The 17,222-nt window shown below is 39.1% G+C and overlaps 1 protein-coding gene across 1 annotated transcript in view; it reads left to right on the forward strand.

Moving 5' to 3' along the window:
* The window catches only part of CHSY3 (chondroitin sulfate synthase 3), a gene marked incomplete at both ends in the record, with an annotated part of 243,551 nt that overhangs the window by 175,480 nt on the left and 50,849 nt on the right, over window positions 1–17,222 (forward strand). The gene's annotated exons all lie outside the window — the stretch shown is intronic.

Below are 17,222 nucleotides of genomic sequence, written 5' to 3' on the forward strand. Positions count from 1 at the left end.
TGCATTAATGTGAGGTTTGATCAAAGGTGACATTAAATTTATTGGTCTTGCTATATAAATATAATAAGATTTTAACACATTTAAAAGAACAACTTCATTGATACTTAGGTGTTTCACTAGAATATTCAAATGCCATATTATCATCTCAGAAGTGGACCCACAAATAGAGACAGTAACTGAGCATTTTTATCCAGAACGATTTTAAAGGCATATTAGTGGACTAACATCTTTCAAGCTTACAGAATGGTCCTGGTATGGGGCATTTAATCAATATAAGGTCAATATTAATATTTCATATTTTGTGAACAATTTGTTATACAAATGAGCCTAAATAATCTAAAGCATGGGCATTACTCATTTGAGTATGTCTCAGCCCTCAGATTTCTTGGGAAGATAGAATATTGCAATCTATTACAGATACATATTATAATTTACCTTAGCAGTCACACAGTTCTCTAAAAATAAGATGAATGTTTAATGGAAATAGGCACTAATTGTTAAATGGGAAACAAATCCAAGAAACTTTAAAACTATTAATCTGTCCTCATGCAAATGGGGACTCACTACAATTTAGAAACCTACACTGCTTACCAATAAGTCCCCTTTCGCTCTTTGCGTAGGAGTATAAACATAATTTTAAGTGTCATGTTCTTTACATTCGCACCAGGGAAGCACAGAATACGATGTGCCCTGCTACATTTCCACTAGGGGGTGACCTCCCATTGAAAGTAGTAAGAAGAGAAGGTTTGGAAACACACTGTGGCCCTTCCTCCTAATGCAAAATGGAAATTCTTGGTAGAAAGCGCTTAAATAAAATGTCTTAAGTAAAAGTAAGAAAAAAATAAAATTAATACTTTTGGAGTTGTCTCAACAAGAACTTTAAAATCTTTATTACATTTTTTTTTCAACTTCCAAATTTCAGGAGTTCAAATTGCTTTTCTCATCAGTTTAGAATACAAGTAGCATTTCAATTAAAGAGGACTTCACCTTTGCATCTTCTTTAAATAACAAAATTTCCTATTCTGAAGAGAGTAAATTTTCAAAGCAAAATTTTGCGTATGTAATACTTTGTAAAATAGTGTGCAGATGAATATTGAAAATACTGGGTGGAGACTTGAGGAGAGGTTGGCAACTGAAAATAATCTAGCACCTACTCAGAATCAGGCACTGTGTTAGGCCAGTTTCACACATCGTCTCATTTAGTCTTCACAGTTTTCTTCTGTAGCCCGTAAATGACTTGAAGACTACAGAACTCCAAAGGGGAGGTTGGCTAGAGATCAGGTATTAAGCAGTTATGAGATGGGATAGAGAATCAGAGCTTCAAAATCACTTTGAAAACCATCACTAATCATTTACTAAAGTAAAAGGCTTTGAAGTACAGAGTTGGAAATAAAACAACCTGTGATTTCCCTGATAAAGAGGAATATTGGGAGATCAGGCATTAAGAGCAAACCTGCTAGCATGTAGGCCTAACCAATGGACAACAGACAACGGGGGGGTGGGGGTGGGGGTAAGGGCATGAGTCGGGGGGTGGGGGGTAATGTGGGGATAAGGACACATATGTAATAACTTAATCAATAAAAATTTTTTAAAAAGATGAAGTGAGGAAGAACTTATGGGTCAAGTTACATAGGGCCTTCAACGTCACTATGAATCCTTTGCTCTTTGAGAGATGGGAAATTATTGGGGGATTTTAATCACGGAAGTCATGTGACTGACTTTCATTTTAACAGTATTATTCTTTGTTCTGTTACAGGTTAATCAGTTGACTTCAAAGTATTAAATAATCTTATTTTTTTAGACATAAAAAAAATATTTGGAATTAATTGTACCAACTAGGAAATGTAGAATAGTATAAACAAATATAGGAAAAATTATCTTTATGTTTACAATTCAGATATATACACACAAAACTAGAATATTATACATATTGTTTTGTATCCTGTTTTGTCCCCTAACATTATCTATGACAGGGGTGGGCAAACTTTTTGACTCGAGGGCCACAGTGGGTTCTTAAACTGGACCGGAGGGCCGGAACAAAAGCATGGATGGAGTGTTTGTGTGAACTAATATAAATTCTAAGTAAACATCATTACATAAAAGGGTATGGTCTTTTTTTTTTTTAGTTTTATTCATTTCAAACAGGCCGATCCGGCCCGCGGGCCGTAGTTTATCCACGGCTGATCTATGAGCTTCACATATTATTAAATTTCATTCTTAAAATCCCCCCCCCCCCCCAAAAAAGAGCAAACCTGACTGCTTCTGTTTTTCTTCCCCTGGGTTTTGTCTAAAAGAAATGCTTTAGAACCTTGTTTTTTTAGTGACTTTGAAAATTAGCTTTGGCTTCTAGTGAGCATCAGTTTGATATAGTCACCATTGTTTCTCATTTAATTTCCTGATAAAAATTTGACTGAAGTTTTGCCTTTAGTCAGAACTTGCACCATAAAAAGTGTTGTTTTAAATGCAATGGATACCTAAATTTAGGATTGAGAAAATAATGCTTCTCCATCTGATTTTCTTCAGCTTGCCACCATGCCTATAAAAACACACAGAGAAGGAGCAGCTATTTTGAGTTATTGCTACTTTAGTTTTTTGTAATTCATAAGAAATATGTTCTAACCTTTCTCAAGGGAGAACTCAGATAAACCACAATCTAATGCGTGGCTTTCCTTCTGCCCAGAGGAGGGTTTTATCTGACAGTGTGTGAAGCTCGGACCTCATGAGATCTGCCTCAAGGCTTAGGGAGATAATCTTCAGAGTGGATGGATACTTACTTGCAGTATTTTTGGATTTAAAAAAAAAATGATTCCAACTTATTTTTATTTCATGTAAGAGACATTGCTTCTTTATATTTTAGTAACTTGGGGATTAATTAGATCTAAATAAAATATGTAGCACTTGAGATCTTTAAAGTCTGTGTACAGCATATTCTTGATATCTTCCAAAGAGGAATATTTATAAGATTCTTTAGAAATCTCCGGGCTTGGGAACTGAAAATGTTTGGATAGTCCTCTGCTTTTGTTAAGTATTGAAATTTTGCTGGGAGCAGCTTTTCATAGCTACTTTTTCAACTTTTGCCGACATTGTATTTCTGACATGTTCCTATTACCCGCACGTTTTTATCTTTGAATACGTGATGGTTGTGGGAGAAGTCTGCTGCCCTGTGGACAAGGCTCACTACTAGTTCAGCCGCTTGAATCCAATTCACCAGGCCCAGGGCGTGAATCCTTCAAATCTACGTTTCAGTGAAGTACAAACCACCATAGCTATGCACCCTCAGGATGAAAACTAGTGATGTTAAATGCTCAAAGGACAAGAATCTGCTATCCTGTGTTTTCACTAGTATTGCCAGGATTGAAGGAATACCTCAATCAGTCAGGTGTTTAAAATTCTGTACACATTGCAATAGATTGCCTGAAAGTATACGTTTTATAGCCCTGAATATATATGGGAGATTTTATCAAGGCCTCAGATAGGTCAAGACCCAGATGTTCAGTTTGTGAGTAAATTATGCAGTAGGCCCAGGTTTCTAAACAGCTCTGTGCATGGCAGTAGAGTTCTGCTCTATTCAGTATGAAGTTCTTTGCATTGATTAACAAAGGATCGCAAACAGGACCTTTGTACTCTAGAAACATACCATGTTAAGGCAATAGTTTCCAATCCTGGCTGAATGTTAGAATTTCCTGGGGGGCATTTAAAGTATTCTAATACCTAAGCTTCACCCCAGATCAAATAAATCAAAATCATGAAATCAATCATTTTTAAAAAGTGTCCCTGGTGATTCTAATAGTCAGCAGGGGTTGGGAACCACTGGGTTAAACTGATTTATTTCAGCCATCTGGAAATAAAATGCTGGAAGAGTATAGGCAGGTAAAACAAGTGGACTGGGCAAGTAAGATATAAGAAATGCAACAGATTTCACACAATTTTATTTTTAAAAACACATATACAGGACTTGCTAGATGTCAGGCAGCGTCTTAAGTGGTTGGCTCACTTAACCCTTCTGGCAATTTTTTGAGGTTGTACCCTAAATTCCCCCCACGTACAGATGAGAAAATAGACCCATGTTCCTCAAGGCCACTGAGCTGTCAAGGGGGTGAGCCTGACTTCAGAAGCCTTGCTCCAATTCCTTGGTTCTCAAAGTGGGATCCGGTGGGAACTTGTTAGAAATGCAAATTCTCAGGCCTCAACCCTAGAGTTTGTTATTCAGTAAACCTCAATGGGGCCTGTGAATTACCTTTCTAACTTTCACAGTGCTGCAGCTGCTCTGGTCCTCACACCTGGAAAACCACTGCCGTGTAGGACAGGGCCTCTCTAAATTGTCCAGCTAAGCTCCACTGTAGTCTCTAAGAATGATGTAAGTGTAAAAGTTCAGGTCTCAATAAACATAAAATATTTTTGTTATCCCTTTGTCAATCTGAAGAGGCATGGGTTGGCATTGTTTAGAGTTGATAACTCTGTGTAAATTGCATAGGTTGCCACTGAGTCTTTGAGGAGAGCTTGGGAAAGTGAGAGTAAATAGACAAAAAGGCAATGAAAGAGAAACGAGATTGTTGGTATAGAGCAGGGGTCCTCAAACTTTTTAAACAGGGGGCCAGTTCACTGTCCCTCAGACCGTTGGAGGGTCGGACTAGAGTTTTAAAAAAAACTATGAACAAATTCCTATGCACACTGCACATACCTTATTCTGAAGTAAAAAAACAAAATGGGAACAAATACAATATTTGTATTTGCATGTGGCCCACGGGCCGTAGTTTGAGGACCCCTGGTATAGAGTATCCTCATTCACTATTCCTTTGACAACTATTTCCCCTTGTTGGTACTTTGTTCTATGCCATTCTTACTCCATTATCCTTTGGCTAAATAATTCAGTGGTTAGCAATATAATGCAGAAAATTACTCTTATGGGCTCATTTGTAGATGATATTTAGAGGAAATTAAAAGTCACATTTTGAGCTGGTAGTAGTATTAATCTTGAGTCTTATGTAGCTGTGTTGCAATGAGAGATATATTATTATATTTGGAATTGTATAACTGTAAGTCATGCTGTAAAGATGATTTATTTATGTATGATATATATCGTATACATTAGAGAGAATTTCTGTTAAAAAGTGAGACAGAATATCAACTAATGTTCATAGGAGGGAAAATAAATGATGAATTCATAGATTATTTTTCTGGTAATATTTCCACTCCAAAACATTAGTGTTTCTGTGAATCATGTATAATATCCCAATATATTTTGTCAGAGCTTAGATCTTTCATATGACCTTGTCAAATACAAATGTGAGTTTTGATCTTTGTAAGGACGTATTTTCAGCATAATTCTGTGTACTTTGTTATCTCATAGTCAATAAATGTCACACTGTGTATTCAAACTCAGAAGCAAAATTGAACTATTCAAAGGGCATTTTAAGTTCATTCTACAAAATTCTGTTTTCTGTTATAACTAGTAATCCAGAATTTTTTTAAAAGAGACCTAGCAGCCAAAACCGGTTTGGCTCAGTGGATAGAGCGTCGGCCTGCGGACTAAAAGGTCCCAGGTTCGATTCTGGTCAAGGGCATGTACCTGGGTTGTGGGCACACCCCAGTGGGAGATGTGCAGGAGGCAGCTGATCGATGTTTCTCTCTCATCGATGTTTCTAACTCTCTATCTCTCTCCCTTCCTCTCTGTAAAAAATCAATAAAATATATATTAAAAACAAAACAAAACAAAGAATAACTCATCTTTAAAAAAAAAATAAAAAAAATAAAAAATAAAAGAGACCTAGCAGTTAGGTAATGTGGATACACTTTTTTAAAAAATTGACTTTAGAGAGAGGAAGGGAGAGGGAGAGAGAAAGAGAAACATTGATGTGAGAGAAATACCAATGGATACACTTTTACTTCATGACTTGGCACTAAGTAGGCATCAGATATCTAATGAGTTCTGCTTCTGTCGCATGATTTCTTTGACTGAAATATGGCATTCTCTCCATCTGTATTCATCAATCTGATGCTTCCCAGGAGTTGTAGGAGAGACCGACTTACAGGAAAGACAGACTTACATCTTAAGCTGTTTTACCAACCATACCCATCAGCAAATGGAATAATTTTATAAAAATGTTTTATTAGTTTCAGAGAGGAAGGAAGAGGGAGTGATAGAAACATCAATGATGAGAATCATTGATAGGCTGCCTCCTGCATGCCCCCTCCTGGGGATGGAACTCACAACATGCTCTGACCAGGAATCAAACAGTGACCTCCTAGTTCAGTGGTTCTCAACCTTCCTAATACCACGACCCTTTAATCCAGTTCCTCATGTTGTGGTGACCCCCAACCATAAAATTATTTTCATTGCTACTTCATAACTGTAATGTTGCTACTGTTATGAATTGTAATGTAAATATCTGATATGCAGGATGTATTTTCATTGTTAAAAATTGAATAATTTTTAATTGATAATTAAAGCATAGTGATTAATCAAAAAAACAATATGTAATTATATATGTGTTTTCCGATGGTCTTAGGCGACCCCTGTGAAAGGGTCATTCGACCCCCAGAGGGGTCATGACCCACAGGTTGAGAACCGCTATCCTAGTTCATGGGTTGATGCTCAACCACTGAACAACACCAGCCAGGCTGGAATCATTTTGTAGTGCCTTTTTTTTTACAGGCACATACAAATCAATCATCTTCTATAAAAGTATGCTGCATCAAAAATAGTGTTGCAGCTCAGCTAGTGTAGCTCAGTTAGTTGAACATCATCCCATGCACCAGGAGGTCACTGGTTTGATTACCAGTCAGGGAATCATACACTATGACCAAGTGAGATTTATTCCAGGGATGCAATATTGGTACAATATTTGCAAATCAATTAACATGACACATCACAAACAAAATGAAGGCTGAAAATCACATGATCAACAATGAATTCAGAAAAAGCATTTGGTAAAAATCCAACACTCATTTATGATAAAAACTCTCAGCAAAATGGGAATTGAGGGATCATACCTCAACATAATAAAGGTCATATATGATTGAACCCACAGCCAACATCATACTCAATGGGCAAAAAAAAGAGAAAGAAGTTAATATTTGGAATAATGCAGGGATGTCCACTTTCACCACTCTTTCTCAACAAAGTACTCAATGTCCATAGCCACAGCAGTCAGACAAGAAGAAGAAATAAAAAGCATCTAAATTGGAAAGGAGGAAGTAAAACTGTCACTATTTGCAGATGACATGATATTGTATATAGAAACCCTAAAGACTTGACCAAAACACTATTAGATCGAATAAACAAACTTGGTAAAGTATCAGGATACAAAACTAATATTCAGAAATAAGTGGCATTTTTATAAATCAATAATGAACTATCAGAAAGAAATTTAAAAAACAATTCCATATACTATTGCAACAACAACAAAAAAGGTATCTAGGAATAAATTTAATCAAGGAGGTAAAAGACATGTACTCAGAAAATTATAACATACTGAAAAAAGAATTTGAGGAAGATACAAATAAGTGGAATCATACCATGTTCATGGATAGGAAAAATCAGCATCATTAAAATGTCCATACCACCCAAAGCAATCTACAGATTCAATGCTATTCCTACTAAAATAGAACAAATATTCCAAAAATTTATATGGAACCAAAAAAGAGCCCAAGGAACCTCAGCAATCTTGAGAAAGAAAAATGAAGTTGGAGGTATTACACTACCTGATATCAAACTATACTAGTGTACTACAAGACCATATTAATTAAAACAGCATAGTATTGGCACAAGAACAAGCATATAGATCAATGGAAAGAATAGAGAGCACAGAAATAAACACATGCCTTTATGGTCAATTAAGGAGGCAAGAACAGAGAATAGGGTAAAGACAGTCACTTCAGTAAGTGGTGTTGGGGAAATTAGACAGATACATGCAAAAAATGAAACTAGACCACCAACTTACACCATACACAGGAATAAACTCAAAATGGATTAATGACTTAAATGTAAGTCGAGAAACCATAAAAATCCTAGAATAAAACATAGGCAGTAAAATTTCAGACATTTTTCATAGCAATATTTTTGCCAATATACCTTCTCAGGCAAGGGAAACAAAGGGAAAAAAAAAACAAATGGGACTACATCAAACTAAAAAGCTTTTGCATAGCAAATGAAACCATCAACAAAATGAAAAGGGAACCCAATGAATGGGAGAACATATTTGCCAATGATACATCTGATAAAGGGTTAATATCCCAAATATATAAATAACTTATACAACCCAACACCAAGAAGACAAACAACTCACTTAAATATGGGCAAAGAACCTGAATAGACACTTCTCTAAAGAGGACATACAGATGGCCAATAGACAAATAAAAAAAATGCATAACATCAATATCATTAGGGAAATGCAATTTAAAACCACAGTGAGCTATCACCTCACACCTGTCAGAATAGCTATCATAAATCAATCAACAAACAATAAGTGCTGGTGAGGATGTGGAGAAAAGAGGATCTTAGTGCACTGTTGGGAATGCAGACTGTTGCAGCCACTGTGGAAAACAGTATGTAATTTCCTCAAAAATATTAAAAAAGAAACTGCCTTTTGACCCAGTGGTCCCACTTTTGGGAATGTATCCTTAGAATCCTGAAACACTAATTTGAAATAATATATGCACCCCTATGTTCATTATAGTGTTATTTACAAGAGCCAAGATCTGAAAACAGCCCAAGTGCCCTTCAGTAGATGAGTGGACAAAAGAGCTGTGATATATTTATACAATGGAATACCACTCTTACCTTTTCTGACAACATGGATAGACCTGGAGAATATTAGGCTAGGTGAAATAAACCAGTCAGGAAAAGACAAGTAGATGACCTCACTTATATGTGGAATCTAATGAACAAAATAAACTGATGAACAACATAGAAACAGAGTCATGGATACATGGAACAGACTGACAGCTCTCAAAGGGGAGGATGGAGGGGGATTGAATGAAAGAAGGTGAAGGGATTACGCAAAAATTATATATATATATATTCCCAAAAATGTATACATACTTTGACTGCCATTATTAATTCCAGTGGGTTAAAACTGGAAAAGAAAGATCAATTGAGCTATCAGCTGTTAAAGTGTGTATACATTTTTTTTGTGACACCCCATATATAAAACACATAGATACCAACAACAGTGTGGTGATAGCCAAAGGGAAAGGGAGATGGGGGTAGGTGGAGGTGGGCAGAGACAGGGGATGGGGATGGAAAGAGACTTGGCTGGGGGCGATGGGCGCGTGTTATTGAGTTGTACACTTGAAACCTGTCTGGTTTTGTGAACGACTGTCACCCCAATCAATTAAATTTTAAAAAAGCTCCTAAGTTAGATTAGACATGTGAAAGCATGTAATACTTTTTCATCTCTGCACACTCACAGTAATAACAGTGCCCACCTCATAGAGGTGTCATGAACATGCGGTTCAAGGGGCGTGTTTGATCAATACAATAATGTATTCACCAGAAACGGATTCATTGAGAGCTTTCTCATGTGTTGTTCCTGAAGCAAAACACTTCATTTTTCAAATCGCCCTTGCCATTTTCAAAATGCCTGCGTGCACTCTTCAGATTGTGTTCCTTTCTCGCTCTCCTTCAGGGTGTTGTCTAGCAGCTCCAGGCTGAGTGACATGATCCTCTTGCTCCCTTTCTGTGTACCTACTTCTCTTCCTGCCGATGGCCTGCAGGAACATCTGTCCTTAGCCGACTCCTGAAGATACCATGCTAGGGTGGAGCCGTTCTCCGCAAATTAGTCCTGGAGCTGTCAACTGCCCATGGGGTCTGGAGCTGTCACTTTGGAATTTGCAATTGACACATGTTAAAACCTGAATAATGACAACCTTGTATGCCGAGTATGATCACAACTATGCAAACGGTGTGTGTGTATGTGTGTGTGTGTGTGTGTGTATAGGAAAGAAGTAAGCAAATATTGCCTAAGTGTTTATTGGACTTAGATGATTCTATTTTCTTTTTACAAACCTTTCCCAATGATATTGAAAGATGATCGCAGAGAAGACCTTTTTTATTTTTCAAATCTCATCCCCTCTCCCCACTCCACACTTCAAAAAGAAAGGTTTAAGTTTTCTCTTTTTTATATTTTTACTTCCATAAATACAGAAAACAGACTCATTCTGTGAGCAAATAATCAAGTTTAATTTTTTGATGGAAATACGTTTATATTCCTAAATTGTAATATTAGATCTGAAAAAGTCACTGCAAAGCAATGCATGAATTTTTCATTTCTAGAAAGTGTTTCTCCATGGTAACATTTTCTAACATTATGTTTTATATCTCCAGTTTACCGTAGATTAAGACACCAAATTATTTACTATTTATGATGCTCCTTGCACACGATAGCCCTGATCATTCTGCCCAAGCCAGAATCTGATACTTTATTGCCCCATTTTCCTAAAATTTCTTAAACCAATGATTCAGCTTTCTCTTTGTTCCTATAGCATCTTATACTTACACAAGATCTTCTGCCCCAATCTGCGACACTATTAATTTAGAGCCCACTTATCCTTTTCTCATCGGGGGGATTGGAGCATGGTCTCTGCTGACTTATTGTCTGTGCCCAGCTATATTTGTGAAATTCAAACAAGTAGGAGCAAAGTGCATGTAATCATTACTGCTACATAACGTTTGATGTCAGTGCAGTCAGGTTGCAGGATGATACTCAAGGCAGAGCTGCTCTTTGGAATGAAACTGTCGTGGGTTCTTCTTCCAGACTAGCATCCTAGGGAAGCACAGCATGGGTCTTCCGAGCCTCAGGTCAGACTCCTCCTCTAATGGCTCAGAGACTCCTTCTCCTCCTCTTCTCAAGTTGTCTCCCCTCATTGATCACACAAGAGGATCTCATTTCTTGTGTAGGGGAGGCTTTTTTTTTTATCCCCAGTTCACTGTCTAGCCCAACGTGACACAGCTGACATGCATCAGTGCCTTCTTTCTTCTCCATAATCTCCCTGGCGATTCCCTCAATTTCCTCCCAGAATTATTTCTGAAAATCCTTTCTGGGAAGTTTTAAGATAGCTGACCCAAATAGCAGCAGTAGCATTGCCAGCAGTGAAAAGGGGAGGGTTACACTCCTGCAGCCTTAAGCAATCATACTAATTATCTCACAAGAGTTCACAAAAATGTGAACGAGGACACATTATTAATTATAATGTTCACTCTCTGATACAACCAGGCTATAAATACTGTCTGCTAGGTCCAGGTCAGCACCATGCTTTTACATACATTCTAGAAATAAGTTTGTCACTTTTTATATCCAATATTTAATTTTCTGGCATGTCTGTTCCTATGGCCTAAACAAGAGTTCCTCTGAATCAAAGAGTAGGAAGATTCATGGGCAGTATTAATCTTGTAACTTTAACAGTCTGGGCAAGAAGCTTAATTAGCACATGCTTTTCCTCCTGATATATCCGTAGTTGGCTATGATGAATTATTCCACCTCTGTGGGCAGTTGGCTGGTTCCAAGTAGAATGAAAGATCCTTCCTGATTTCATTAGCCCATTGCTCCTCCTGAAATGCAGGTTCGCTACCTGTACGGATTGCCTGAGATCACGCAGAGCCCATCTGTGTGGCACTGGTCGGAATGCCAGCCTGAAGGCCATGCCAGCAAAGGTCAGATGTTCTGTTGTGGCTTTCCAAGCCAACCAGGATACTCAGAGACTTGCCTAACTCATCCTAAGTGGAAATCACCTTTCAGCTTTAGCTTAAATGATTTGACGTTTAAAGAAATTATTGCAGTAAAAACAGAATTATTGACTGAATAGTGTTATATTTTGCAACATATATAGACAATTTGGCATCATTTCAGGGGAGACAGACTACCTTTTGGAGGCCGGATAAAAGAGTTGAGATGGGAATGGAGAGCATCCTATTTCCTACCTACAGTGTGAGTCTGTCCCTCCCTACCTGGCAACCTCTCAGCACTCAGGCAGAGCTGAATGGGAACATGTCAAGGAGAACACAGAAACCTGTCACGTGGTGTGATGAGGAACCAATAGGAGATCTGTCTGGGCACCAGGAAAGCCAGAGGCCCTCCTGGTGGAGTACAAGGAAGTGGTGGGAGTGATGGAGTTGATGTGCCTCCAGGATGCAGAGGAGCCCAAAAGACATCATGTTAGTAATTTCTACTAAGGAGCCATGCATTAATGAGACTTTGGTAATGGAATGTTGGGAATAATGCTTCCAAACCATTTAGTTTATAGCCAATGAAATGTAAGCCCAAAGAAGTCCCTTTGGTATTTCATTGCTCAATACTGACAGGCAGGAATAAATAACCCATCTAGTATCAAACATACCATATATCTATTATGAATTATCATCAATTTTCTTTGTGCACATATAACCTTAAAATGAAGAACTGTGCCTTTTCTTTTCATGGAAGTGAAATTTTCTTTTCTAAATTACCCTGGATAAAGCACTTTGCTAAAGTGATCCCTTAGCCAAGGGTCCATACAGTAGGAGCGCTCCGACACTTTGTATTCCAGATGTGTCATTAGGCGAGGCTGCGGGAATGAAGATCCTGCCAAACCTCCCTCTTCTTTCATGTACAGAGAGGTGGATGGAGAAAGACGACCAGAAGTCCAGTTTGCTTTCATACTGGACACATCTTAGAATAAATGACAACACTGTTGATAAACACTCGGATAACAGGTAAACAAAGACTATCCTGGGAACACCAAGAAAGTAGCCATCTCATCTTTGACCCCCAGACAAGAGCACCAGACCCTCCCATTGTACAGGTAGGAAAACTGAGATTTAGAGAGAAGTAATTTGCCCAAGGTCATATTCAAAAAGTGGAATGTGCAGGATTTCAACTCTGAACTGGCCAACCCCAGAGCAGATTCTCTTTCCTCTATATTTTCTTTCTGTACAGTTCAGCATTTCCTAGATTGTTTGCACAAACATGCCATTTTGTGGCTGCAATTGCAGGGGTAAGGGTTGAATGTTTGAGGACAATGGAACTGTGCTAAATACCCCAGCTAGTTCTCTGTGCAGTTGATTCATTATGTCGGTGTTTAGTGTGTGACATGCCTTTGAAGGGCCTCAGACCTCAGGGAGGAGCCCCTCATGGCCACTCATATGCCCTCTCCCACCCAGAGCAGCATGGGCTCTGCGTTCCCACCTGAATTCCAGGCTTCTGTTTGAATATTCAGTCTTTACTCCCAACTGCAGGCATTTCTTTCCCCTGGTAGAGGTTCATTGCTTGTATTCTTTTTTTTTTTTTCCAGGTGTGTTTTTTTTTTTTTATTGCTTAAAGTATTACAAAGGGTATTACATATGTGTCCATTTTATCCCCCCGCCCTAGACAGTCCCCCAGCCTCCCCTATCCCCAAGTGTCTTATGTCCATTGGTTATGCTTATACGCATGCATACAAGTCCTTTAGTTGATCTCTTACCCCCCTACCTCCTGCCACCCAACCCTCCCCGGCCTTCCCGCTGCAGTTTGACAATCTGTTTGAGGCAGCTCTGCCTCTGTATCTATTATTGTTCAAAAGTTTATAATGGTCTCTATTATCCATGAATGAGTGAGATCATGTGGTATTTTTTCTTCATTGACTGGCTTATTTCACTTAGCATAATGCTCTCCAGTTCCATCCATGATGCTGCAAATGGTAAGAGTTCCTTCCTTTTTAGAGCAGCATAGTATTCCATCGTGTAGATGTACCACAGTTTTCTAATCCATTCATCTACTGATGGACACTTAGGCTGTTTCCAGATCTTAGCTATGGTGAATTGTGCTGCTATGAACATAGGGGTGCATATATCTTTTCTGATTGGTGTTTCTGGTTTCTTGGGATATATTCCTAGAAGTGGGATCACAGGGTCAAATGGTAGTTCCATTTTCAGTTTTTTAAGGAAACTCCATACTGTCTTCCATAGTGACTGCACCAGTCTGCATTCCCACCAGCAGTGCACAAGTGTTCCTTTTTCTCCACATCCTCTCCAGCACTTGTCGTTTGCTGATTTGTTGATGATAGCCAGTCTGACAGGTGTGAGATGGTACCTCATTGTTGTTTTGATCATTGCTTGTATTCTTGACTCATCATCCATGTTGTTTTCCAAATTAGAAACCTCTGATTTGCCCCCTGGCAGCCCCCATCCTCTCATTTATATGGAGAGGCTTCCATTCTTGCTCCTTGGTGTCCTTCACCTCCTCCAGGGTCTCATTACCTCTTGTTTAGATTATTTTAGGGGTTTCCCTCAAGTGACTCTGTGGTGTTTTTTTTCTTACATTGCTACCAAGGTCTCTTGCTGAAAAACAAACCTGATCAGAGCACAACTTGGACTGATTCTATGGTATTCTCTGCTGCCTGTAGATGACATTGTCTTCCCCGAATAAAATACAATCGAGAGAGAGAGAGAGAGAGAGAGAGAGAGAGAGAGAGAGAGAGATTGAAAGGAGGAGGGAAGGAAGGAGGGAGGAAGAAGAAAGAATGTGACTGTCTCAGGGACACATTGGATGACACTGCTGGTTGCACAAGTCAACCAGTTGCTCTAATCTGGTGTGCATGCTGCTTTCTGTAGCCCCGAGTCCAAGCATATGGCTGAGACTGCCTGGAAGGAGAGACTCCTTTTGCTAATTTACACAAAAATTTCTCCACTTGCCAAGCCATGTGCCCACAAGGCTTCATCTATCTGGGGATCAACACCTTAGAAAAATGTGCCCAGCTGCTCTGAAAATCTCAAGGGTGGGAACTGTCTTTATAGTGCTTCCCTAATTTTTATTCAAATATGAATCATTTGGGGGGAGAGGTCTTATTAAAATGCAGGTTTGATTCAGTGGTTCTGGGGGCTGGTGCTGCTGAGCCACTCTTTGAATAGCAAGGTCCTCAGATCTAGAAGTGTTCTTCGCATAGCAGGGGCTAGATGGCTAAATGGAAGGAAGGAAGGGTTGGAGGGATGAAGCCATATTTCATACACACCAGAGACCTAAAGATCTATTTTTCTAATGTATTGAGAGAAAAGATACAAAGTAAAGATAAAATGACAGAGGAGAATGGTGAATTGTTTTCACAATTCAGGGCCAGACTGTGAATCCATTAGAAAAGTTCTCTGTGTTCCCTGGAGTTTCTCTGTAGGCCTAACCATGAAGTTCACGCCCACATAGTCTAGACATACCTAGATACATGGGGTACATCTCGTGTTCAATAACTGCCATGAAATGTTTGTGTGCTGTGATGTTTATGTAATTTCTGAGGAATTTAGGGCAATAATCTTGTTGAATAGACTTGAACCCATTTATTTAAATATTTACTTGTTTTCCTCTAAGCAATAACAAAAAGTGCATACTTTGTCATTGGTGACAGATAAGCAATAAGGGAAAACACATTTGATTTATCTCCAAATTGCTTATCTCATTTTGGAAGTGAAGAAAGTGAGGCTGAGAAGGATAAGGCTGGGTGCAATGGAGCTGGCAATGGCTGAAAGCAAGAGCTGGCCTGGCAGTTCATGGCCAAGTGACCCTAGACGAGTGTCTCTGGGCCTCACTGCCCTCCCTGCACAGCTCATCAATCTGGCAGGTGTGTATTTATGGAGCACTTACTGTGTGTAAAGGTCCTGGACCCAAGGTGGGATGCATAAGTGCAGTGAGTTAGGTGACCGAAGGACCCTTTTTTAGTCTTAAAGTCGCTAATATCAAAGTAGGCATGAATACATGAATGTATAAGTAAATAAGTAAATGAATACACACATACATAAAATCAATCTATGATAACAGCAGATTTAGGCACTCTTCAATGTGTTGCTACTTTTGTTATTTCCCCCTCTATCATTATTAGACCATATTTTTTCTTGGAGTTGAATTAGATCTCTTTTCAGATTTTAATATTTGGGCAAAGCAAAAGATGGGTCTTATCTAAGTAGACTTTTGTTTTGTGTGGCTGTTCATGTCTTAATGCGGAATGATTCCCCACTTAGGCTTGTTCTTGAAGCCGTACTGGAAAGGAAGAAAAAAGTAGACATTTTTATTCTCTAAGGGCCTGTGGCAAGTAGTGCCAATTCTAATAGCACTGTCTGGAAGAAAGTATCTGTGTCCATTTTCAAAGAGAGACGCTCCTTCCCCAGGGTGGCTACACAACAGCTAGGGTTGGCTGTTAGGTTGAGGGTCATGTTGCTTATGGCAGTTTCCAAACTGAATAGAGATTTCCAGGAAATTGATAAATATTTTGGCCTACCTAAATAGTTCACAATCAAAGAAAAAAGATTGTCAACCAGGAGTAAATTTATTTAAGTACTAGAGTCCTGGTGCACAAATTCACGCACCAGTGGGGTCCCTCGGCCTGGCCTGCGGGATTGGGCTGAAACCGGCTCTCTGACAGCCCCCAAGAGGTCCCGAATTGTGAGAGGGTGCAGGCCAGATCAAGGGACCCCTTCAACCCCCCGCCGGTGCATGATCAGGGCTGCGGAGGGACACAGGAGGTTGACCAGCCAGGGAGGAACCGCAGGAGGGCTCCAGGGTGTGTCTGGCTTGTCTCGCTCGGTCACAATTGGCCAGAGCCCAGCAGCAACCTCACCTACTGGTCAGAGCATCTTCCTCCTGGTGGTCAGTACACGTCATAGCGAGAGATTGAGTGGCCTTAGCATATCATTAGCATATTACGCTTTGATTGGTTGAACAGCCGACTGGATGACCAGACACTTAGCATATTAGGCTTTTATTATATAGGATAGTGTGCTTTCCTTTCATGTCACTTCTAAATGTTATACCAACACATATTAGAAGCAGCATATAACGTGAGAGAATTGCCTACATAAGGGCATTCCTCTTATCCATTTGCTCTCACATTAGTGGTCCAGAGAGGTGATGTTGACTGACCACCTGGCAATTTTTCTGTGATGTGAGATGCTGTGTAGCCATTAGATTTCATGCACTTGGAACAAATATACTAGAATTCATCCCACTGGCCTTTCCTTGAATTGGTAGGTGTGACCCCCCGTCCTCAGAAAGTGGAGAAAAAATAAGGTTAGTTAAAGGCCCAATAGCCAAGAGAGCCATAAACTAAAAACATTTCCACCTAATATTTAAAAAGTAAAAGAGACATTTTAAAGAGTTGCCAGAGTGTTAAAAATAACATTGGAGATATTTGAAATCATATCTATTGAGTCCCAAATAGGAAGGCCGTTTTCAGAAAAAGAGTAGGTTTTAAATTCACCATCTTCAATATAACGTATATGGTGATTT

This window comes from Myotis nattereri (genome assembly GCF_964212035.1).
Source record: "Myotis nattereri genome assembly, chromosome: 5".
Classification (NCBI taxonomy): Eukaryota; Metazoa; Chordata; class Mammalia; order Chiroptera; family Vespertilionidae; genus Myotis; species Myotis nattereri.